The following is a 23,334-nucleotide window of genomic DNA, read 5'->3' as shown; positions in this document are numbered from 1 at the left end:
TCGCCGCTATAGGAGAGGAAGAATTATCTAAACTTATCAAATCATCAAAATCAACAACATGTATGTTAGACCCAATGCCGACTAAACTACTGAAAGAAATGCTTCCAGAGGTCGTAGGTCCACTTCTTGATATAATTAATTCATCGTTAACACTAGGATACGTGCCAAAAACTTTTAAGCAGGCTATTATTAAACCTCTTATTAAAAAACCTCAACTAGATCCGAGAGATTTAGTAAATTACAGGCCAATCTCGAATCTACCTTTTCTGTCAAAGATACTAGAAAAAGCAGTTTCAACACAACTGTGCTCCTTTTTAGAAAGAAATGGAGTCTGTGAGGATTTCCAGTCAGGATTTAGACCATACCATAGTACTGAGACTGCTCTCGTTAGAGTTACAAACGATCTACTCCTATCATCCGATCGTGGCTGTATTTCTCTATTAGTGTTATCAGATCTCAGTGCTGCTTTTGACACTATTGATCACAACATTCTTTTAAAAAGACTTGAAAACTACACAGCAAAATGCCCAGTATTAAATTAACACCCAAAGTGTACATATGACTCCATCTTACCTGGAGTTAAAAAGTAACACTGAAGCAGTGTTAAAGTTAATGAGATAATTGATTGATAATTGATTGATGATTGAGTGATGATTGACAATTAGTGGAGACACCTGATGATAATAAGCAGAATCACTGAAGGAAAGAGAGAAAAAAGGTGTTAATTAATGATTTATGGAATGTTTTATTTCAAGTCACCATGAAAGAGGTCAGCGTTTGCTTTAGTTGGGCTCTTGACTCTTTACCTTTTATTATTAATTTTCTCTGACTGCTCCAACTTTGTGTTTGTAAAGCACATTTGTTATAGTCAGAGAAAAAAGGATCTGGTCACAATATAATTTTATGGTTTTTTAATTAAGCCAGTTGTCATTTAAAGTCTAAATCTCTAACTGTGTGCTTGACGTGTAGCTTTAGTGTTAATGATTGTAGTCCTGTGAGTTTACAGCTTGAGATCCAACAGCAGGAAGACCTTTTTTTATCTTTTTTTTTAAGAATAATACATTATGCACTGAAGCTTCAGTGTTTAAACACACAGACATCAAGAATCAGCATCTGATTCTCAAGAACGGTGACGATAAATAAATACAAAATACTGACAAACAGATCGACTCTGAACATCACAAAACAAGCTACTGTCACAACAAAACAACAGAAAAATAAAGCAAACATGAACAATCTACGAAAATTACAGGACAATTCAGCTGCATAATTTATTCATGCAGCAATGCATGATGGGAGCCATGGATGCGTTTTGATTGGTGGCTCCCATCATGCACTGCAACATGAAGCACTTTGATTGTCACCATTGTTGAGGGTCATATGCTGATTCTTCATGTCTGTGTGTGTTTAAAAAAAAACCTTCAGATTATAAAAGCTCTTCTGGATCTCAACAGATTTACTGTAAAGAAACAATATAACATCTATATCACCAGCTAATACTGGATGTCAGCAATGATTCTGACCATTTCACAATGAGTAAACACAACCATTATGACTGTGATTCCCAAAACATTGTAAAACTAAATTAATCAACTTTAGCCCTATTGGGAAACACAGCCCAGATCATAGTATCTCAGGCCATAACAAATGTGCTTTGCAAACACAAAGTTGGGGCAGCCAGAGATAAATTAATGTTCATAAATAGAGTCAAGAGCCCAACTAAAGGAAATGCTTTTCACCATCATGGTGACTTCAAACTAAACTTTCATTAAAACATTAACATCTAAACATCTGTTCATTCTCAGTAAGAACTTTTGTTGATGTATGACAGAAATCAAACCAAACTGGTTAATAATAAGTGTAATAATGTTTAATGGCTGGAAGTCAGTTGTAGTTGTTGTGTCTCTCTCTTTTTCTCTTGTTGTTTCTTCAGTGATTCTGCTTATTATCATCAGGTGTCTCCACTAATTGTCAATCATCACTCAATCATCAATCAATTATCTCATTAACTTTAACACTGTGTCAGTGTTACTTTTTAACACCCAGTAAGATGGAGTCATATGTACACTTTGGGTGTTCATTTAACACTGGGGATTTTGCTGTGTGGTATCCTTCATGCGGTGGAACCACTGCAGGGGAGCGTGGTCTGAACAGAGAGTGAATTCCCGTCCCAGGAGATAATAGTGGAGGGTGAGGACGGCCCACCTAATAGCCAAACACTCTTTTTCTACGGTGCTGTACTTAGCTTCTCTCTTAGAGAGCTTACGGCTAATGTACAGCACCGGCCGTTCCTCACCCTCTATCTCCTGGGACAGGACAGCACCCAGCCCCCTGTCCGACGCGTCAGTCTGCAACAGAAATTGAGAGAAAAGTCAGGAGAGTGAAGCAATGGCCCGCCTGGGTGAAGGCCTGCTGGCACAGCTCCGTCCACTGGACCGTATCTGGCGCATCCTTTTTAGTTAGAACAACGAGCAGTCAACGAGCTGGTGAGGGCCGAATAATTAGGTACAAACCTTCTATAATATCCCGCCAGCCCGAGGAACTGTCTAACCTCCTTTTTGGTCTTGGGGCGTGGACAGGTTGCAATCGCTGCTGTCTTGTCAATTTGGGGACGCACCTGCCCATGCCCCAAGTGGAAGCCCAGATACTTTACCTCCACGCGCCCAATCGCACACTTCTTCGGGTTGGCCGTGAGCCCAGCCCCTCTCAGCGATCTCAGGACGGCTCTCACATGCTGCATATGCCGCTGCCAATCATTACTATAGATAATAATATCATCTAGATAAGCAGCCGCATATGCACCATGGGGCCGGAGAATTTTATCCATGAGTCGCTGAAAGGTAGCCGGTGCCCCGAACAGCCTGAACGGAAGCGTAATGAATTGGTGTAATCCGAACGGCGTCGTGAAAGCTGTCTTTTCTTTGGATAAAGGCGACAAGGGGATCTGCCAGTATCCTTTCGTTAAGTCCACTGTCGAATAAAATCGAGCTGCACCGAGCCGGTCAAGCAATTCGTCCACCCGTGGCATTGGATATGCGTCGAATTTCGACATTGCATTCACCCTGCGATAGTCCACACAGAAACGAACCGAGCCGTCGGTCTTGGGGACCAAAACTATCGGGCTCGCCCAGTTGCTGCTGGACTCTTCTATTACTCCCATCTTAAGCATTGCCTCTAATTCGTCCTGAACTACCTTTTTCTTGTGTTCAGGTAATCTGTACGGCCGGCTGCGAATAACCACGCCCGGCTCCGTCTCGACATGGTGCTGAATGAGGTTGGTACGCCCTGGCAGGGGAGAGAACACGTCTGCAAACTCCGCTTGCAACTTAGATAAATCAGTGAGCTGGGAGGGTGAGAGGTGATCTCCTCCTGGGGTCAGAGCGAGGGATTGAATTTTTACATTCGCCTCTGGCCCGAGATCATCCTCCCCGCTAATCACCATCGCCAGCATCACTGATTCTGCCTCATTCCATTTTTTCAGGAGATTGAGGTGATAAATTTGACGTGCCCCCCTCCTGTCAGACCGTACCACCTCATAATCGAGCTCGCCCACTTGCCGTGTAACCTCAAAGGGTCCTTGCCACTTTGCAAGTAATTTCGAACTTGAAGTAGGGAGCAATACAAGTACTTTCTCTCCCGGTGCAAATTTGCGTAAATTAGATCATCTGTTATACAGCTGGGTCTGTCTGTGCTGGGCTTGTAACAAATTCTCCATTGATAGCCGCCCCAAAGTGTGGAGTTTTGCTCTCAAGTCCAGCACATACTGAATTTCGTTTTTGGCCTGAGATGGTCCGTCCTCCCAAGCCTCCCTTAGGACATCCAGCACCCCGTGAGGCTGGCGTCCGAAGAGAAGCTTGAAGGGGGAAAACCCCGTGGAGGCTTGCGGGACCTCTCGCACTGCGAATAACAGAGGTTCTAACCACTTATCCCAATTTTTGGCGTCCTCTTGAACGAACTTACAAATCATGGATTTAAGCGTGCGATTAAAACGTTCGACCAGCCCATCCATTTGTGGGTGAAAGACGCTGGTACGAACCGATTTAATGGCCAATAATTCGTACAGTTTGCGTAACGTGCGTGACATAAACGCCGTGCCTTGATCAGAGAGGATTTCTTTTGGAATCCCCACTCGGGAGATTAAACGAAACAGTGCATCCGCAACACTCTTAGCGGAAATGTTGCGGAGAGCCACTGCCTCAGGATATCGCGTTGCATAATCAACAATGACTAATGCAAAGCGATGTCCCCTTGCTGATCGTTCCAATGGCCCGATGAGGTCCATACCAATTCTTTCGAAGGGGACCTGCATTAATGGGAGTGGGCGCAATGGCGCTTTTGGGGTGGCCGGTGGGTTTACCAACTGGCATTCACGACAAGACGCGCACCACCTGCGTACATTCTCGTGAATGCCCGGCCAGAAAAATCAGGTCATGAGACGATTTAGTGTCGCCGTCTGTCCTAAATGCCCCGCCATCGGATTAGAATGAGCCGCTTCCGGCTTCACTCTGTTCCCCTGCAGCAGCACTCGCTGGTCCCTGATCAGTCTCTCCCACCTGCACTCGCACCTGCTTACCCCGCGTTCTCTTTTCCCAAGAGGCATCCGAGCATAAACATCCCAATAATTGACTGAACGCAGGCCAATTTGTTCCCAAAATTATCGGATGCCGGAGGTGCGGGTTAACTGCCACCTCAACACTATGCTTTTGTCCCCTGAATTTAATTATGACGGGCATTACAGGATATTTCACCACATCCCCGTGCACACACCGAACCCCAACCATGCAGCTTGTATCCAATGCCCCAGATGAAATCAGGCTTTGATGGACAGAGGTTTGGTTACAGCCCGAGTCCACCAAGGCCTGATAGGTACCCCCCATGATACTCACAGGTATCTGGTACTCGCCAGCTTGACCAGGGGCAGCCTGTGGACGGTCGGGGACCCGGATCATGGTCCCAACTTCCATAACCGGACATTTATCCACAAAATGATCCGGGTCCCCACACCGCCAACAAGCCGGCCCAGACCTGCCCGCCGCTCCTGTGGCAGAGAGTGGGCTGAATGACCGACGTGGAGAAAGGGGAGAAGCAGGAGTGGGGTCCGCCCCGGCAGCAGTGAGTCCCGCCCCGCCCCCGGGGTTGGATTACACATTTGTTGTTGGTGTCAGCCCGACTAACTTCCAAACAGTGTTTTTTTAAAAACTACTTACTCCAACTTTAACAACACGAGAGATCGTGAGAAAGCTAAAACATAAAAAGTATACAAAAATTTCAAAATTTCCTTTGATGTCCATATGAGTTTCCCTTTTAACTTCACTCAACTAAATTTTCACCATGTGATATGAGCAAGAATCATAAATGAATCAAAATATCTTCTTTTCAGTAGAAGCAATAAAGTTATCAACCCAAAAAGGTAATTCATCATGACTTCCCACTGAAATTTCTAGCAGGTACTGGTTTATGAATAGGATGAAATAAAATACAAAAATAAAAATTATTACAATACTTCTTTCAAACCTGTTAAGAATATCAATGGAAAATAAATGTATGAATCCACTTTATTAATACATTTCAACCTTCTCTGTGGTTGAAAGAATGACCTTTCTCAAGAAAATAAATTTTTAATTTTTTTAATATATTACAGTAATAATACAATATCACAACAATAAAATGTGTGACATTGAAGGATACACAGACATTACACTATTAAAACACCAACAATTAAATGAATAATCATGGTAGTAGGTGGCATGAAACCTTTTTACAGCTTTCCATTTTAGGTCAGCAAATCAAAAGGTTTGATTAACAATGAACGACTAGAATTGCACACATAGTACTGTTGATATTTTAGGTCTTAACCAGTAAATAATAGTAGGAGTTGTGTAGTCACATAAGTTTACTGAATAGAATATGCAAAACTGGTAAAAAAAAATAAAAAAAAAAACCCTCTTGGGGAAAAAAAGAAACCCTTATCACACTTTGCCAGAATATATTTTGTCTGCTGTTGTATGACGTTTCTCCATGCACTCATCACTGTCGTTTTGTCTCCTGACACTGACATAATCTTTAATTTTGTGTCCTCATTTTCTTCAGATGCTGAAAATAAAAATGAATTTTAGGTTTAAGGAGTGTATGATTCATTTTCATTATTCAGTGCTGTACATTAACAAATACCATAGAAACTACTCACCAGAAGCAGTAGAATAAGCACTTTTAATGGAATCTAAACACCAAAAGCTTAAGACAAAAAGGAATTATTGTTTTTGATTTATTCTTCAGAAAAAAAAAATATTTTGCATTTGTCTAAAAGGAATAGCTCACCAAGAAAAGAAAATTCTGCTATTTTCTTACCTTTATGTTGTTCCAAAACCATATTTGTGTGAACTATTCTTTAAATATGCTATACTAGGCTCTTTAGATCATTTTCTTTCAGTTCTTGTCATACCTGCACGTCGTCTTTTCCATGCAGTTATAGCAGTTGCAGCTCCAAACACCATCAGAGTCAAAACCATCAGAACTGAAGGAATCACCAAATTAAATGGTTCCCTGTGATCAAACTCTGAAACATAAACCACAGACTGAGAGATTGACTATTTTTGTTATTGATAGATATTATTTTTGTTTTGATAGATTGTGTTTTTTGAAAAAGCTTATTACCCAAAGTGACGTCCAGTTTGTTGTCCAGACTGAGGTGTGTGGCAGAGCAGGTGTATTTGTGTTTGTCTGCACTGATCTCCAGACTCTTCCTCATCTGGTACGTCCCGTCACCATTGGGCAGCAGATCTCCTCCAGTGATCTCATGATCAGATACAGGCTGTCCATCTCTGAACAGGGTCAGGTTGATGTGACGAGGGTAAAATCCTGTCGCCAAACAACTCACACCAAACCCTCCAGAATCTGAGTTTGCTTTCTGAATGAGTCTGACTCGCGGTTTCACTGTGGAGAAAGTTCAAAAAGGAAAACCTAAATGCACATCTGGAAAAATGATTGACATTAATTATATATCATATAAATGTACGTACACAATATACATGAAAGTCTCTAACATAATGGGTCAAGCATAATATTTGCTGTGTAAATAAAACTTTTATTTAATCTCAATAGAAATCTAAATGTTTACAATTTGTTAAGATTTTCAATTCAACACTATTTCACAAAAGTATCCATCTTTGTCCTAAATGAAAGGACTTAAAATGCTATATCACTTATATTAGCCTATAAAATGCTATATCACTTATTTTGAATTAATCCAGCTTTTCTGTATTTCAAAAGAGGGAAATAGTAATATACAACATCATATACTCTATCATTGTCTCTATAGGGGAACTGATATAAATGATAACTTATAAACCTTAAAAGACAGATCTTCCGTGAGCTCCAAGGTTGTAAATCGGTGTATTCTGTTAAAGGCCATCAGTACACATGATTTAGTTTTTTTTGTTTTTTTTTAAATGTTTAATAACTGAGCAATTCCTGGTACTAGGAAAGTTTTTCACTAAATAAAATATTAATAAAATGTTATCATTGGTCTCTGATACTTCACAACCCATCTTATATTCTGTGTACCAAGTTTAGTAGACACCCCCCAACATTGTTCTTCCCAGCTGCACAACACAACTCCATCACAACATTACTGTCGTAAATGAAGTTTTAAAGTCCCCCTCAATAATTTTATCCCTTAAAACTCATCTATGATCACCAAAATTACACATTTAAATGTTTTTTTCCCTGTGACTATGTTATCAACAGCTAATAATGTGTTGCTAATGTTACACAAACCATGTTCCCGTTCGCCATCTCAGAGTCAGACAGCTGACTTATAACAATCAGTATCCTTACAAACGCTTTAAACAACATTGGTGGAGAAGGGCATATAGTTCATCATAATATCGTAATATACATCATACCCCCGCCATATTGCTAAATCTTCATAATTTTTAAGATAAAGTAAGTAAATTATACCTGGATAACCTGGCTTCTCTCGAGACTCCCCTGCTAGTTCGCTGTTAAAAATATGCTAAAGCCTGCTGGCACGTTGACGTGATTGGTTACAAGGTAGTTTGTGACGTCAGAAACACCAGCGATTTCAAACCATGGGTTTGAAACTGTCTTTTTTTCACTGCAGTTTTAGGAGAAAATACAGCAATGGTATTGACTTATGAATTTTCACATGGTTTGTCTTAAAGCATATCAAAAACACCACAAAGACATATAAAAAAAAATTGATTTTCACCACAGGGGGTCTTTAAGTAGCCTATATCCTGCTCGTATATGTGAGAAGAATATAGGTGAAAATGTACTTTTGACTTGCCTTTCCTATAAACTTGTTTTTTTCTCATTTTAAGGTTAGCCTTCAGAGTGTCCATGCAAAATGAGTAGTAAAATGGTTCATAACGACCTTGGAGAAATTGTACAAATGTGTTGACCTCTGTTTTGAAGGAAGAACCAAAGGTCATTGTCTTGTTAATAATTTTCAGCTCAGTAACGGTGGATCCTCCTGTAGCACCCTTAACAGTAATTTGTCCTGACTCCATGTCGTCCAAGAGCTCACAATGAATCAGGGACTGATGAACCTCAAGATCTGTGAGAGAGGATGACAGAGATTTTTCACAAGCAGCTTCAATCTTTTTTAATCTGATGTCATACTGTCATGCCCATATCTTTAATGCAAAGATTGTACACACTGAATCTGAATATATATTATTGAGGGGACATAATAATATCATTATCAGCTTTTGCAGAATTTATTTGTCCCTAGACACTTTTGGGGAAGTTAATCAATACTTAATTGAATGATTATTCATAACACATTAAATTTAGACACTGAAAGTGCATTTAACATTTCCTCAGTGTAGAATTCAGCACTTACTTTTTGTATGATTATGAAGTTGAAATGCCAGTCTATAGTTTATGTACGAGAACATATGTTCACTTATAACCTTGTGATAATTTTCGTTAAATTCGTCATCATCTTCTGTTATATTTCCTCTCACATTATAGCGCTTTGTCTCTAAATCATAGTATCCAATTATGATGTCATCCAACATAAATGTGATACCATATTCAGGAAAGGGTGACTGTCCCTTAATGTAAGTTGCAAGCAACTGTAAAGAGTGAGAACCTGTGAGAAAAAAACAACCAAAACAATCAGCACAACTCAATTATGTATGTGAAGAACACAGCAATAAGAAATTCATTAAAGTATTAAAGTGTTATTAAAACACCCTCACAGTTAACTTTATGTAAATTTCATGTAGTAAACTTCATTTTATGTTGTGATTGTAGCAATAAAAAAGGTATACAAATAGGAATATACAAATAGGAATTAATTATGGCAAACTATTTTGGCCTTGTGTCTTGCATTTGGGCATGGGCGTAGAATACTTTAAATAAAACGTAAATTCGTCCCCCGCACTTTTTTTCAGGCAAGATAGTCTATGCATGACCTGTCGTTTTATTCTTAAAGGTGCTAAAGAGGATATTTTGTTTTATACATTTTTGCAATATTACTTGAAACTGTCTTTACTAACTGATAAAAGGCTATTTATTAGGTGCACTGAAAGTATATATTAATATACATCATCTGTGCGCGAGGTAGGGCCTTAAAAACATCAGCCATCATCGCGTAAACGATTGGCCCTCTGGTTTGTCAGTTACTGCCATGACGTTAACTGTGAAAACGACAACTCAAAATTGTTCACCTTACTAAGATTTTTGCATTCACTGACAATAAAATTGCTAGTTGGAACTTGAACTATCTGTTGTAAGCCACTTGAACTCACTTTCAGACGTTTCTGAGGAAAAGTTCATCTTATTTTATAAATTGAGTTGATTTTATTTTGAAGTTGTAGTTGACACCCACACAGCAAAATTCCCAGTGTTAAATTAACACCCAAAGTGTACATATGAGTCCATCTTGCCGGGTGTTAAAAAGTAACACTGAAGCGGTGTTAAAGTTAATGAGATAATTGATTGATGATTGAGTGATGATTGACAATTAGTGGTGACACCTGATGTTAATAAGCAGAATCATTGAAGAAACAACAAGAGAAAAAGAGAGAGACACAACAACTACAACTGACTTCCAGCCATTAAACATTATTACACTTATTATTAACCAGTTTGATTTTATTTCTGTAATACATCAACAAAAGTTCTTACTGAGAATTAACAGATGTTTAGATGTTAATGTTTTAATGAAAGTTTAGTTGAAGTCACCATGATGGTGAAACACATTTCCTTTAGTTGGGCTCTTGATATTTATTCTCTATTTATTAATATTAATTTATCTCTGGCTGCTCCAACTTTGTGTTTGTAGAGCACATTTGTTATGGCCAGAGGAACTGTGATCTGGGCTGTGTTTCCCAAAAGTGCTGTGAGCCAAAGTTGATCAGTTTAGGCTCACAATGCTTTGGGAAGCACAGTCATAATGGTTGTGCTTTTTCATTGTGAAATGACCAGATTCATTGGTAACATCCAGTATTAACTGGTGATATAAATGTTATATTATTTCTTATAGTAAATCGGTTACCACTTGAGATCCAGCAGAGCTTTTATAATCTGAAGGGTTTTTTTTTAAACACACACAGACATCAAGAATCAGCATATGACCCTCAACAATGGTGACAATCAAACAAAGTGCTTCATGTTGCAGTGCATGATGGGAGCCACCAATCAAAATTTAAACTCAAAATAGTAAGTTATTACAGGGGATGGTAATCTGAACTCAAAATAGTAAGTTATTACAGGGGATGGTAATCTGAACTCAAAATAGTAAGTTATTACAGGGGATGGTAATCTGAACTCAAAATAGTAAGCTTTTACAGACTTGAAAGTTCCAGTAACTTGAATTTAAAAAACGTAGTTGTCAGAACTTGAAAAACTTAGCTGAAGCAACTTAATAATTGTAGTTCTTCAAAACTTAAAAAATTAAGTTGATATCTTCAACTCAAAAATTCTGTGCAGTCGGTTGCCTTGAAAATTTGAGTTGAACTAACTTATTCTTTTTTACAGTGTTCCTTGTGCGAGACGTGCGCGGCTGCGCGCTCCAGTAACTTTCCACACTCCACAGGCGCCGCATGCAATGTTTTTGTCAGGAGACAGGAGTAACAACTGCAGATTATGAGTTACCTGCGGTGAGTCCGACATAATGAATCCACTAACACGACACAGCGAATGCCGGTGGTAAACACTCGTGTTCCAATACTCGTGCACGAGTTTTGGGAGGCGTTCCCCCGAAATGAGCTGTGAAGGAGGGGGGTTGTTCTTACGCATGCGCTCATTTCAAAAACTCAGTAACAGTTTTTGGTTTCTCAGTCAACGAAAAGATCCTCTTTAGGACCTTTAACTAAAATGAGGTGATGAAAACATTATGGAGCGCTCACTCTCGTGTAATATATGATTCATTCTTACTGGAAGCCAGAGGGCGCTCTCTAGTGCTCTCTATAAAATCTCTATAAAATCATACCGTATATATTGTATTGTTATATGTTGCACTGACAAATCATCAATTAAATATTTACCATCTTATATTCTGCATAATTGGGTGTTTTTTTAAATAAACACTGACAAAAACTATACAAGTTTTAGGGCTGGACAATATGACAATATATATAACATTGATAAAAATGATTTCTCTGACTTAAACCTACCTATATTGTAGTTATATAAAATATTCACAGGCAGATTTGCTTTATGTATTTCCCCGGCGTCGAAATCAGGCACATAAAACACGATTCCTGGCTGCATGTCAATATCCATGGATTAGGTTTCTTTGACAAGTTGTAAGAAACACTTTCGAGCCAAACATTTAGAGTAATCGTTTGTTTTACTCGCGTTTTCACAGTTTCCCCTATTAAATCCAGTCACGCAGCAGGTTCTTTTACCACTCAGTCCAGCTGAGGGAGTGCATTCCGGCAGGAAAGTGACGTCGATGCTAGAACGTTCCATTGAAACCATATGATGTCTGTGATGTCTATGATTGAAACACCGGCACCCAGCAGCGGCCCTGCGTTTCTGCCATTTTGGGGTGAAAGGAGTCAGCAGTCCACTAGTTTCTATGGCAATATCAGCTGCTTTGTTAAAAAAAAATGTACATTAAAGCTGAAATCCAACCTGAATGATGACAGCACAGAATAAAATACTATCACTAGTGATCATCAAATCCTTTTAACATTTTATTTTACAGACTTTGTGTTTAAGTCTTCCACTTTTTTCACAAAACCTTTGCTCTCTAGAAACCCAGTCAGTTTGGGTTAAAATTCTTTGAAGTTCAAATATTAGCATTATAAACAATGAATTAATACCAACATATTAAATTAAGGACATGCATCAGAAAAATTGCGAATGTTGGACAATAAAGACATGACTATAACAGCTTGATTTTGCAGTGTTGTCTAATGTCCGTTAAAGCAAAAGTGTCCAAAAGTGGGAATTTGTGAACGGACACAGCAATGCATCATGTATTATAATATTGTTATGTTTGTAGCGTGATCCATTAAAATGTAGGCTACAATATATATTTCAATTCAGACCTAGATACTATTATTACTATTACACCACTAGGTCTGATCTATATTGCTCACTGCAAACATGATGATCTTAAATTTATTAATTATTAATTTACTATTAATAAATGTGTAAAGTTGCATAAAATGGAAATACTCAATAAAGTAGGCTAACTACGTTACCTCAGATGGTTGAATGGTTGGATTCTACAACTGGTAAAATAAAACATATATAAGACAATACAACATTTACTGTAGGAGCTATACAATTGACTTATGATTTCATTTGAAAAATGTTCTTTTGCGCTTCTGATTTGGCAGTGAAATTCGCCTATTTTGGATGCGTAAGATGTGAAGAATACTATGGTCCATTTAGTATTTTCACCCCATAATGGCAGTCGCGCTACCAGAGCGCCATCCATTGGCTGTTAGCCAAAAAGTATCAGAGTGTCACCTCTTGGGTTCTACACTCTTTGGTAGCAGCAGCTGAATAAAATGTAGAAACTCATTGACTGATAATAATAATAAATGCACTGATAATAATCATAATAATCATAATAATAATTGATAATAATCATAAATGCACTATTAGACCTTGCCAGGCTTTTTTACAGTAAAATATTGGCAACACTGTTGCCAGTAATTTACTGTTGATTTTACAGTTATTTACTGTAATCTACAGTATGTTACTGTAAAGATACCATGCACTAAATTAAAACTTGTGTTACTTCATTTCATTTGCAGAAACTAACTGCCTCAAATTGTCAGACTGCCATTTAAATTTACAAACTAATTTTTATTATATGCTAATAATATGAGCATATCATTACAATGAACTTATTTATTTAGAGTTCAACAAAAACATTTTAAATAAAAAGATTGTCACTATCGGTTAAATAAAACAACATGCAGCATATCACCAATGTTTCTAGATCTTCTCCTGAACCTAAGCACAGGCTCTACTCTTCAGCACAATGGTGACCCACAAAACTCAATTTTACAGTAAACTACTGGCAATAGTGTTGCCAGTACATAACTGTTTTTTAACTAACAGTTTGTTACTGTTAAAATACATTTTGTGGGTGTGTCTTTTTATCTTACACCTTTAACCCTTTCAACCCCACAGGAACATCCTCTAGTGTCCACGCTACAGAGTAAAAGTAACATTGACGCTGTGTTGCAGTGCATTTGAGCATTAATGATTGAGCATTAATGATGAACACCTGCTGTTAACAAGCAGACCCACTGAAAAGAGGAACAAGAACAGAATAAATACGAGCAGAAACTACAACTACGAGCAGAATTATAACTGTCTTCCAGGCATTACACATTATTACACTTATTACTGACTCGATTAACTTTATTTCTACAAAAGAAATCTTATTGAGAATTAACAGAAGTTTAGATGTCGATATTTTGGTGAAAATGTTTGGTTTGATGTTACCATTGAGGAGATCAGCGTTTGCTTTAGTTGAGCTCTTTACCAATGACCTTTTTTTCCTCTGGCTGCTTAAACTATTCATATATTTGTGGCAGAAAGAAACATAAACAAAAAAAATTGTTGAGTGCTGATAGTTATGTTTTGGTAAAGACATAACCATCACATAATCTCTTGATTCACTAAATTCATACGGTGTTTTTCATTATTAACAGACTAATAGTGAAAACAGCAAGAGTAGTTTCTAGTTTATGTTGGCTTTTTCCTGCCATAACAAATGTGTTTTATAAACACTCAGTTACAGCAGCTAGAGAAAGCTAATGTAAAAGAGTCAAGAGCCCAACTAAAGCAGACACTTGTCACCACGATGGTGACTGCAAACTTCAATACATTTTTATTTTCAATAAAACATCAACATCCATATCTGTTAATTCTCAACAAGAACTTCTGAACATGTATGAAAAAATAATGTCAAACAGGTTTGACACTGAAGTCAGTTGTAGTTCTGTAAAACATTTTCAGCTGGTTAAACTTAGAAATGTAAGTTCACCTGCTGCCTTAAAAATGTGAGTTAACTCAACTAAACATAAGTTAACTCAACTTGAAGATAAGCTTTGTTTCAACTCACAAATAGTCAAGACAATGCATTACTTTAAGTTTAAATTTTAACTTAAAGTAATGCGTTGTCTTGACTATTTTTGAGTTGAAACAAAGCTTATATTCAGGTTGAGTTAACTCACATTTTTAAGGCAGCAGGTGAACTTACATTTCTAAGTTTAACCAGCTGAAATGTTTTACAGTGGTGTGTCTGAATTCACTCTGAGTGTGGAGTGTGGAATTTCATTGGACTATATAGTGAACTAATGTAGGGAATAGTGAATGAGGGTATAGGGTGTGATTTAGAACACAGCCTCTGAGTGTCGACTTTGAGCGATGTTAACTCACAGTATATTCCTGTAGGCTATTTTCTCGAAGATGACAAATATTACCCAGAATGCAGTGTTTTCTACAGTATATTACTGTTTTAATGGAAAATGGTTTGTTACTGTCAGAATTTGGCCGTTTTTCTACAGCAAGGTCTAACAGTGTGTCTCTTGAGCAGCAAATCATCATATTAGAATGATTTCTAAAGGATCATCATGTGACACTGAAGACTGGAGTAATGATGCTGATGATTCAGCTTTGACCACATCTATTGTACATTTTACAATATATTCACATAGTAAACAGCTATTTTAAATTGTAATACTATTTCACAATATTACTTTTTTTGCATTTTTTGAATAAATAAATCCAGCCTTGATGAGCAGAAGAGACATATTTCAATTGTACAATTGTAATGTAATTGTAATCCAAACTTTTATAGGTATTGTATGTTCTGCCTTATTCTGTGATTTTTTTTTTTTTTTTTTTTTTTTACATTGTATAATTCATAAGGACTTAAACCACATGGGCTTGTAGTACATAAACCAATCATTAAATTGTCATAAAATATAGGGGGAAATATTAGATATTGTTTATTGTTCAGCAGTGTATTTGATTTTGATTCAGCAGAATTTGATTACTACATAACTTATACATAACAACATAAGAAACTTATGTAGGCTACCCTTAGGCAGAGGTGGGAAGTCCAGGGGTCAGTGAGTAAAAGTCCTGCCATATTGTTATTCCACCCACTGAAGCATTAATGAGATAAATAAGTGATTAATTGGTTATGTTTTCACATAATCATTGAATGATCTGAATCACTGAACTCATTTAGAGCTCAATCTCTGAGTTAGATTTACATTATTGATTACAGCAGCACTGTGATTCTACAGCAGAAAATCAACTTTATCAATGCAAAAAAATATAATTTTTAAAGTTCTGATTTAAAAAAATAAAAGTTTCATTTAAACACACAGACATCAAGAATCAGTCTGTGAATCTCAACAGTGGTGAGAATAATAAAGCATGTTGCAATGCATTCTGGGTGCCACCAATCAAAATTCTTCCATGCCTCCCATCATGCATTGCTGCATGAATAAATTATGAGTTGAATTGTCTTAGTAATTTTCTTTATTCTCACTATTTAAATTTTGCTGTTTTTCTGTGACTTTTTAGTAGCTTGTTTTCTAGTGTTCAGAGTTGATCTGTTTATCAGAATATGTTGCTTGTCACTGTTGTTGAGATTCATACGCTGATTCTTGATGTCTGTGTGTGCCTAAAATACATTTTTTTTTTTTTGTGATAAGGACAATTTTCAAAAAAAAAAAATTGTATAATTAAAGCTGATCTTCTGCTGTAGAATCACAGTGCTGCTGTAATCAATAATGTAAATCTAACTCAGAGATTGGGCTCTAAATGAGTTCAGTGATTCAGATCAAATAATGATTATGTGAAAACATAACCAACACCAGCTGATCATCTTTTAACTTTGCATGTCTGGTTGGTTTTAATGCAGTTATAACTGCCCAAGCAAAATCTAATATTAAAAAGTCAAGGGTCAAGAGCTCAACTAAAACAAACCCTGACCTCGATGATGTTGACTTAAACATTGTGATTTTCTCCTTTGGTGATTCTGCTTGTTATCATCAGGTGTCTTCAATAATGGTCAATTATCACTCAATTAAACACTTATTTATCTCATTAATGCTTCAGTGGATGGAATAAAAATATGGCAGGACTTTTACTCTCTGACCCCTGGACTTCCCACCTCTGCCCTTAGGACTTAGTAGTAAACAGTCACTGCATTATTCTTGGTACCTACTAGGCACTCTGATAGGTCTACCAAATCTTGACAGACTCTCATTAGCCTACTCATTGAGTGAAACTGACTATTTCTTGGCATTCACAGAAGATGAACAACTTGAACAGGAATTATTGTCCACGTTGGTTTCCTGCTCTGAATTCAGCTCTGACTCTGGTGAAACAACCACTAAGTCTTCCACAGCTTCAGTTTGAGTAGAAGGACACACTGACTCCTTTGTTTTCAGCAAGTCTCTTCTATTCCCTCTGAAGATGCGACTGGTGTTTGAACAATGCAAGACCTTGGTTGTTCATGTTTGTTGAGAATTACTGCAGGTTGCCATTTGCTATCCTGTCTAATTCTCAATCTTTCACCTTTCTTCATTTTAGGTAACTTTCTTGTCCCTGCTTTTGTTTGACTTGCCTGTTTCTTAGTCTATTATGCACCTCATATAGCTGGTCATATAGGTCATATAGCTGACAAACATTTGACTTTGCATTTGACTTTGTTCAGTTTCAGGTTTATGCTTCTCATTTTTTTCTAACAGCTTTCTCAGTCTGTCCTGTGAGTCTCTTTCTTCTTCCCACACAAGATTGTCATCCATTATATTAACAACTTCCATTCCTTCCAGATGCTGAGACAAACATCTTTGGAACACCGCTGGAGCCCATAAGGAAGCCTTGTAAAATTGTACCTCCCTAAGGGTGTGTTAAAGGTACAGAGTTTAGAACTCTCATCATCTCTGTCAGGCTTTGTCTGAATGTGGGGGACTCACAGAACACAATCCAGTCCTGTAAACAAATCTTCAAATTCATCCATTAGCGGTGCTTTTTGCTGAACTTAACCATCCAATTACTTAATTGCGTTATATAGGAATCAAGAAGGAATCCTTACCAATAAGAGTTGATGTAGATCAACTTTTACTGAAATGAAAAGCCTTTTGGATACATAAAAAATATGGTCCCATATGGCTGAAATTTGAACTGTTTCTTATAAATGAGATGATCTAACTCAATATGTATTAGATTAAAATGTATGTGCACTTAATGTGGGTTTTATCATATTTGTGATTGTTTGTGCTCAATTGTTGCTGTATCTGTTGTTCTTTCAATATAAACTTAAGAAAGAGTCTTTTAGTTGTTTGCTGGATAATCATGGTATGTTGATTGTAATATCATTGATTTCACTTATGAGTAATTGTTAACATTTTACAATAACCCACTGAGCAAATTACGTCCAGAAGACGTCTTTTTGAGGTCTTGTCTCAGGTTGAAAAGACATCCACTGAGGGGCCAGAATGAAAGTTTTTATTACGTCTTTTTTTGACGTCTTCTGGACATCCGATATAGACAAACACGCAGAATCACCAAAGGAGAAAAATCACAATTTTTAAGCCACCATCGTGGAGATGAGTGTTTGCTTTAGTTGGGCTCTTGACCCTTGCCTTATTTCTATTAGAGTATGTTTGGGCAGTTAACTGAGTCATAACAGCCAGACAAGTAAAGAGAAATGATCAGGTGTTGGTTATGTTTTCACATAATCGTTATTTGATCTGAATCACTGAACTCATTTAGAGCCCAATCTCTGAGTTAGATTTACATTATTGATTACAGCAGCACTGTGATTCTACAGCACAAGATCAGCTTTATCAATATAATATAAAGGATTTCACATGATAAAAAAAATTTTTTTCTTAGGCACACAGAGACATCAAGAATCAGCCTGTGAATCTCAATGACGGTGACAAGCAACATATTCTGATCAACAGATCAACTCTGAACATCAGAAAACAAGCTACTAAAAAGTCACATAAACGGAACAAAATAAAATATGAGAATAAAGGAAATTACTAAGACAATTAAGATCATAATTTATTCATGCAGCAATGCATGATGGGAGCCATGGATGAATTTTGATTGGTGGCTCCCAGAATGCACTGCAACATGCTTTTTGATGGTCACCACTGTTGAGATTCACGGGCTGATTCTTGATGTCTGTGTGTGCCTAAAATGAATACTTTTATTTTTGTTCAACACACCTTTCTGAAATCATTTGAATCATATTGTAAAAGCTGATCTTATGCTGTAGAATCACAGTGATGCTGTAATCAATAATGTAAATCTAACTCAGAGACTGGGCTCTTCATGAGTTCAGTGATTCAGGTCAAATAATGGTTATGTGAGACCATAACCAACACCTGATCATTTTTCTTAACTTGTCTGGCTGCTATGACTCAGTTAACTGCCCAAACAAGCTCTAATATTAATAAGGCAAGGGTCAAGAGCCCAACTAAAGCAAACACTCATCTCCACGATGGTGGCTTAAAAATTGTGATTTTTCTCCTTTGGTGATTCTGCGTGTTTGTCTATATCGGATGTCCAGAAGACGTCAAAAAAAGACGTCATAAAAACTTTCATTCTGGCCCCTCAGTGGACGTCTTTTCAACCTGAGACAAGACCTCAAAAAGACGTCTTCTGGACGTAATTTGCTCAGTGGGAAGGTTTCATTAGTTAGCATTAGTTAAGAATAAACTAATCTTATTTAATGTTCATTTCAACATTTACTAAAACATTTTTAAAATTAAAAGTTGTATTTGTTAACATTAGTTAATGTACTGTGAACTAATATGAATGAACAATAAACATTAAAAAAGATTAATAAATACAGTTACAAATGTATTGCTCATTGTTAGTTCATGTTAGTTAATACAATAATGTTAAAAAATGAGACCTTATTGTAAAGTGTTACAGAGTAATTGTTGGTTCTATTTATGGTGTTCTCCATTTTGTAAGAAGTTGACCTTGACAAAGGCTGCTTGTCTGCCGAAACGTTAGTAATAATAAGAACACTTAAGTGAGTGTGCAGCTATACTCTGTCTTACAATGTAACATCTCATATAACACCCTTGTATGAATCAGAGAAAGTCTGAAAAAGAGTGAGTATTTTGTGGTCATTTGACTATTCTAAATAACAAGTCAGCACATTTATTTGCAATAAAATTATGGAAGGCAATAAAAGGCTACATTTTAATGGTGCAGTCATCTGGGAACTCACCCTTTGAAGCATCTGCTGGAAGTAAAAGGACTAAAAGAAGCAGAATTTTGTCCATATTGTTGCGAATGTGGCATATAGACCTCTGTGTTCAAGAAACTAACTGGAAAATCAGGTTTGCGCACATCTTGACACCCTCACATAAATACTTCAGTTTTAGTTTCCTTTCTGTGTGATCAGTGTAGCTGACATGTTTTGTTCATTTGTATGACTAACTCATGTAGTAGCATATTTTATTTTCCATGTATGTTACTTTTGGGCCATTTTGCACCAAATGTTTAAACATGGAGGCTCCCTTTATATGTTTAAGTTTCTGTCTTTATTCAAGCTACAGGCAGTTTAAATGAGATCAACTTAAAGAATGCAAATAACTCACTGTAGTAACAGAAAAAATTTGTAAAATCTCTGTATAGTACATTGTTGACTTCTTTTGCTGTCTGTCTTTCTATCTATTCTATCTGTTTATCTATGTACTGCAAGTCAAGGATTGTTGTTGACATTCAGACTAAATGTCTCAACTGCAAATACAATGGCATTTGTGAAAAAGAAAAAAAAAAGAAAAAGAGTTTCTCCTTTGAAAATGTGAACCAATAGCAGGTAACCGAACACTAACCACACATCTAGTAAATGCCAGTCAAACAATGCCAGGATAATAGTTCATGCTGTCACCTACAATAATTAGTGTAGCATGTAAACTGTTATGTGTTGTACATTTTTCACTTTGCCCATCAAAGATTCTACAGTTGTAACAACTAGACACTATACATTCAGTGGGTAGGCTATATGAATTATAAAGCATATTTTACTGCACCTGTTTTGAAAGCAAATCCTATGAAATCATATGTTACAACAGGGGCCTGTACCATGAAGCCAGATTAGCTGGCTAGCCAGGTAAGTTTCAGATTAGTTTGCTCCAATCCTGGGTTTTAGGTACCATGAAAATGACTTGGCTTTTAGCGGTGTTCATCGCCATGGTAACTGACGCTCCACGGCTAACCTGCTCCGGGGCAGGTTATGTTCTGGATTAGAGATCTCAAACTGAAATTGGACCAATCAGATGTGAGAAAAGTGACACTGACACATCCAGCGCAGTAAAGTCACGCCCCCAGTTTCACTTTCTCCAAATTAAAGGTCACTATATAGTAAAAACAAATATTTAAAGATAAAATTGTCTGTCTTTAATGATAATTAGAATTATTTTATGATTTATATAATTAGAATATGATCTATATTATTATTAATCCATTTCACACAAGCAATTTTAGTTATTATTAAGCATTTAGTTTAAATGACTATTAATATATATAGATCATATAAGCTGTAGAATCAATAGATAACTCTTTAAAAATGACAACGTGACCTTACATGTATGAGTCTCTATTGCTATATATTAACAAGCAACTATAACTTCACAAGTTTCACTGATAGAGCAAGATAATTTCGTTTATCTGTCCTCTTTCATGGACAAGTATTTTTTTTTAGTGTAAATGCGTCTAAATTCTTAATTTTCTTTAATCTCTTAACCTTCAGCAAGAGTTTTGAATCACGCTGGCTCTCTCGCGAGAAGTGAATCAGAGTTTCTCTCTGTTGCAAGGCCTGTGATTGGCTGTTCACCACTGATGTCACTCATTCATGTGCACGCGCTCCACAAACTCAGGATCAAAGCCTGAGTTGACAGAGAAAGTTGATGATCAGCATCATGGTACCAACAAAGCTGGATTGGAGTGGTTTGGTTTTGTCAACTCGAAACTAATCCTATAACCCTGAGTTTGTTCAACTACCATCATGGTACAGGCCCCAGGTCATCTTGTTCTCAGACTAGTGAAAACCCAACCATTGTGAAAATGTAATTCACTAAAGCAACACTGAGTTTATGAGTCAGGTAACAAATTAATTTTTATTTCCTGGAAAATAATCAGCGAACATCTGAGTATGTCAATTTTGCCAGATGAACTTTAAACACACAGGTCAAAACAAGATTGTCACAGTCACCCTCATGTTCTGTTTGTTTTGGTTTTCTTTCGTCACATGTGCTGCCTTGTTCTATGTTCCCGCCACTCATCAGTCACCTTGGACACTAACCACCATCACAGCTGCACATCATAAGTTAATCTTCCTTTGTGTATATCAGTTCCTGTTTGAGTTCAGTTCATTGTCCAATCACCATTATACTACAGTATGTTGAGTCTGTTGTGTATTAACATTATTGTCTAAGCTTTGTTGTAACCTAAATTGTATAATTGAATAATACTGTTAACTTGTTTGAGTTTACTTTTGACCTTGTTTGTGATTGGCTGTGAGAACACGATATAAAAAGGGGCGTGCCCTTTGTGTGGCGCGCAGAATAATGAGTCCTTCGTGTGAATGGTACACGAATTCTTCATTGGTATTCTTTTAGTTAATCAGCAAATAAATATTCATCAATCAAAGATAATCTGTCATCGTATTTGTTTTTTGTAGTAAAACATGATGGAAAGTAAATGCAACGTTCACACGGGAAAGCAGTAACCAAACTGTCGAAGGGCCCCGTTGACTTTATATGGAAGTTAGTTGATCTGTTTGGTTACTGACATTCTTCAAAATGTCTTCTTTTGTGTTCAGCAGAATAAATTCATACAGGTTTGGAACTTGAGGGTGAGTAAATGATGACAGAATTTTCATTTTTTGTGAACTATCCCTTTAACAACGTTTGGTCTGACCTTCAAGGACTTCGAAGGAGGCAGCCTCTGAATCAGGGGCGGTTTCTTCATTAGGGCAATAGGGCAACGCACCACCAAAGTGAGAAAGGGACGGACTTTTCAATCACATTCAACCACAGAGTTACGCTAGCTGTCACTGCTAGGTTGTTAGTTCTGCCTCTGGATATAGTCCAATCAGCGTCGAGTCACGCTCTGTGGAGTACCGCCTCTTTTTGGGCATTTCAGTCTGGAGATTTGCCCCGACTGCTCCCATAGACTTCCATTCAAAGAACTTTTTTTTCAAACTGCAGGCACTGCAATGCAATCTCTATGGGTTCCGGGAGGGCTCGCACTAACGTGCTTTCGTCATCATACGTAACCTTAACTTGTGCAAGCGATTGGTGGAAACAAACATACCTCTATTAATAATATTTTTTAAGTATTTGTACGACTGTGTAAAGTGACTGTTAATAGGGTAATCAAAATAATAATAATTAGTCTGTTCTTTTGTTTTTATTTTAATTTTTAGTTTAGTGTATTTAACTTCTGCTTTAAAAAACATTGTTTTTAGATTGTAAAGTTACAATTTTAGAATGTAGTCTAGGCCTAATGTGATTTGACCCCTTTTTTTGCACATAATATAGCATATACTACACAGTTACATTCATGTTTGTTTTTATAGCCTTCAATATGAACATTGTTTCTAGGACAATCTTGGGCAGAATGTGAATTTTTTTTTTTTTTTTTTAATTAAATATAGATATATTTTATTTAGATCCCAGCCCTATGGCATGCTTTAAATACTGAATTTTCCATTTTTTAGATAAGCAGTAATGATACATTATTATATCACTTGTTAAATGATTATTTAACAATTAGCCTATTCATTCCTGCATTTCTAAAAAAAAAAAAAAAAAAAAAAAAAAAATTGCCCCC

The 23,334-nt window shown here is 36.9% G+C and overlaps 1 long non-coding RNA gene across 2 annotated transcripts; it reads right to left on the bottom strand.

Annotated features, from left to right (window-relative positions):
* Positions 1-5,578: 5,578 nt before the first annotated feature.
* On the bottom strand, positions 5,579-8,126 carry LOC125247862. 2 transcript variants are annotated; one of them, XR_007180194.1, is made up of 5 exons: positions 7,960-8,126; positions 6,655-6,933; positions 6,443-6,556; positions 6,188-6,234; positions 5,636-6,093 (listed from the first exon to the last, which is right to left on the bottom strand). It is a non-coding gene; the product is annotated as an uncharacterized LOC125247862 (long non-coding RNA). The 2 variants fall into 2 exon arrangements; XR_007180193.1 differs by lacking the exon at positions 7,960-8,126 and having other exon boundaries at positions 5,579-6,093; positions 6,655-7,937.
* Positions 8,127-23,334: the final 15,208 nt, after the last annotated feature.

Source organism: Megalobrama amblycephala, linkage group LG15, assembly GCF_018812025.1.
Source record: "Megalobrama amblycephala isolate DHTTF-2021 linkage group LG15, ASM1881202v1, whole genome shotgun sequence".
Lineage (NCBI taxonomy): Eukaryota > Metazoa > Chordata > Actinopteri > Cypriniformes > Xenocyprididae > Megalobrama > Megalobrama amblycephala.
Note: the sequence above shows the minus strand (reverse complement) of the source record. Positions and strands in the feature narration are given on the sequence as shown.